This window comes from Rhinopithecus bieti, unplaced genomic scaffold (genome assembly GCF_001698545.2).
Source record: "Rhinopithecus bieti isolate Rb0 unplaced genomic scaffold, ASM169854v2 scaffold_19910, whole genome shotgun sequence".
NCBI classification, from domain to species: domain Eukaryota; kingdom Metazoa; phylum Chordata; class Mammalia; order Primates; family Cercopithecidae; genus Rhinopithecus; species Rhinopithecus bieti.
The window spans coordinates 934,548-938,411 of record NW_016809886.1 but is presented as its reverse complement, the minus strand read 5'-3'; positions in this window follow the sequence as shown (position 1 = coordinate 938,411).

Here is a 3,864-nt window from a genome sequence, read left to right as displayed (position 1 = left end):
TTGTGTTTTATTTTTGTTTTTTTGTTTTCAGGTACCATTACTGCCTTTTGGGATTGATTATCAAAGCTATACAATTTTAACTCACTTTGAATTTTTTTTTTTTACTTAAAAGCATAGGGAATATTTTCCAGAGATTTGAATACAAATAATTATTATACAAGTCATAATTTTGTTCATAAACTAGTGACATAATAAATTAGGTGATTTTATAACTTTTCTTTAAAATACAAAATAGTTTTAACTAAACTGATTTTAATTATAATCTATTTTTTCTCTCTGGCGCTTCCATTGGGTTATCACAATTTGGATTTATACTTAATATTTTATGATTAAAAATTATAATTTTTTATCCCTATACACTTTTAAATTTGTTTCTATTTGCTTTTGACTTTTTCACAATGAAAATTTTCCTATGTAAATTCTTTTTAATGTTTGCAATAATTATATTGTCAATCAAATACACTTACTTTAACAGACAAAGTGCTACTGAAATATATGTTAAATAAATGTATAAATGGATATTTTGGGTAACATCAGTATTTTCATTTGTTTATACACTTCCTCTTTCATTTCTCTCCCCAGTTTTGTGTTTCTATCAAGTTAAGAATTACAATGAAAAAAAGTCACTACTTGTATTTCCAAAATAACATAATACAATTAATTTCATACATAGATTTGACCTTCTATTTCAAAATGTTTTGTAAAAGTAATATTAGCTATGGTTTCTCTCTCTGTTATTCCAAAATATGACACATCCTATTTTTTTTTTCTTTTACTTTCATGGTATCAGGAAGTAAAGACTAATTGAGCCTGTGCTGGCTGAATAAAATGATAAAAAGTGGAAGTTTGACCTACTACCAGAGAGAAGTATACAAAGTCCACAAACACATCTTCACATATCACATCTTCAGCCTGTGTAGTTCAAAATTTCTACGTGATTTATTCCTATAAATTTAATAATATATTGATCCACATAATATGGTCTGATCCAAAAGATTAGATTTCAGTAAAAGATGGTTAGAATATTAATTTCTTGTTGACCTTTGATGATATTATTTGAGGATAGTCTTCTGCTTGGATGAATGAGTTTATATGTGTTCATATGTGACTCAGAAATAATCACACACAAACAAGCTCAAAGTTAGCTCAAATGGCTCTTTCGGAATTTCAAGGTCAGGTTTTGCTTTTTGTGCTCCCAGAAAACAACCACCTCTGAATGTGAATAAAACAGATTCTAGATTCGCCAAAGGTATACATTCATTTTGACTTCTTTCTGATGTGTCAGGTAATCTGAGGGTGGTTTCTACAGTGTACAGCAACAGTACCGAGACAGAGCCTCATGGCTTTGGAAAAACTACTGATAAAGAACAAAAAAGTATATTATAATGGCATAAATGCACTAATAAATGAGTTTGACTGTTGTGCCAATCCCATCTTCATAATGCTGGCATAATTGAGATGTATCCTTAGTGTTACTTGCACTAAATTCTATATGCAAGGGATTGCTATAGTCTTTAACGGCTTAGGCCAATGTATATGCACTATAATGGCAGTCAATAATGGAAATCAACAGCTTTCTCTGCAAGTCTCCACCCCTTGGCTCTGCTTGCCTGAGTTTCCCCCTAAGTCTGGGTCACCATGATTATTGACCATATAACTTATGTGGTTTTTCTCTGTGTATCCTTTCCACTCTAATTCTGGGAAATAAGTGTCTTATTCTTGTGTTATTTCACTGTTCATAATCCTCTTACTGACAAGCTACTGGTTCAATACATATTTCTGAGTCAAGCCTAATAGCAGTGGCCAAAATGAATACAAACGTGCTATAAACCATGGCCACCAAGGACTTCTCTGTGGAAATTCTATATAAGGTAGCTCCCTTAGGGGAGTCTGGGAAACTGTGGGACACATTTTATTCATCTAGTTTCAGATATGCCTACACAAATGTGCTGCGTATATACACACATTAAATGTATATTTATATTTATAGAGAATATTACCTTGCTATGCAATTGTTATGTAAATCCTCACAAAGAACATAACATTCTTATACAATTTCTTTTATGTTGGTATGATTATCTACAAAACATAGAAAAACTGAGACTCAAGATAATAAAATGACTCATTTAAGTTTAGGAAAGTTGTAAAGGGCAAAACAAGTAATTAAATGAAAATCTCACATGGCATGGGCAGACCTCTTTCCACCACAGAGAAATTTCTTAAACCCAGAGTCCCAAATGTGCCCTATAGAATTTCATGGATTTTGTTTCAAATATGTTTACTCTTAACATAACTCTATGGATTATTAAATGAAATTTCTTTCTATATATGTATGTTTTGTCTGCATAACTGTAGAAACATTGTCAAATGCAGCTGTATGGAAAAATGAAAACAGAAAACCACTCATAATAGTTAACTCAAAGTTAATTATAATGAATAGTTTAACAGCTTTCTTGGTATGTAGTTATATGACATAACTGAATTAAAAGATAAAAGAATAATTCAAGGCTATTATTATTTAGAAAGTAACATGGTAACTTACAAGTAGAGCCTTACATGTTATTATACTGCTACACATACATACAAAAATTATGTTAATGGGTGCATAACAATTTTTATGTTTAATTAATGACTGTTGCTAATAAACAGAGGCTTACTATATGACTCCCAAGTTGCTTGACATATTTCTCATTGTGGCCTCATAAATAAAATATGCAACAGAAATGATGTGCCCATCTAGGATACATTTTTGTTTTCCAAAATGTTGTAAAAGTGAAATAATTTGGTCAAATTTCATAAACCCTTTAAAGGTTTTAGTGTGTATTATTGCTATGGTTTGAATGTGTCCCCTAAATCTCATGTGTTATAAACTTAATTGCCATTGCAACAATATTAAGCTGTGATACTTTTAAGAGGTGATTAGGCCATAAGATATTTGCCCTCATAAAGGGATTAATGCTCTTATGATGGGACTAGCTAGTTACCATGAGAGTGCGCTCCTGATAAAAGGATAAGTTTGGACCTCATTTCCTCTCTATCTAGAGTGCTCACCTCCACATCTGCTATAGGATAGCACAGCAAGAAAGCCCTCATCAGATGTCAATCCCATGTACTTGGACTTCCCAGCCCCCAGAACTATAAGCAGAAATAAATTTCTTTCTTTATAAATTACCCAGTCTTTGGTAGTCTGTTAGAGCAGCAGAAATGGACTAAGACACTTATGAAACTGTCTTTCCCAAAGTTTTACTTTATTTACAATTTGATAATTATGATGAAAATCTCTAACCAAGGAGTTTGTCAGCTTCAAAGAGCACTGCCAGCTTGAAAAAGAAATAGAAAATCATATCTAAAATTGTTATAAGAATTGGATATTTATATATGGCTTGCTACTGCATATCGTTAACTAACTCTGCATTCAATAACAACATGTTAGTAACTCCAATTTGGCTATGGTGGGTATGTCTATTTATTCCACAGAAACCAGTAAACATTACAAATCAAATTTTATTTTTTCAAGAAGTCAGTTGTTAAACATTTACCAGCAAAAAACTGTACAGAAACACACACATGCGCGCGCGCACACACACACACACACACAATTTGTTAATATAATGTGTGTAGATTAAGCATATACACGAGAAAAAATGCAAAGGTTGATAAAACACATTTAATCAAAATTTGCCACTGGGATGGGAAATGTGAATGAGAAATATGGATGAAATGCTTGTATAAATAAATATTGGAACAAAAGCAGGATATTGTAAAAATCAATGAAGATACTGTGCTATGATCTAACAAATATGAGCAATAAATGTTTTGCATGTGAAGTAAACAAGTAGAGCAAGAATGAAACGGAGAATTTTT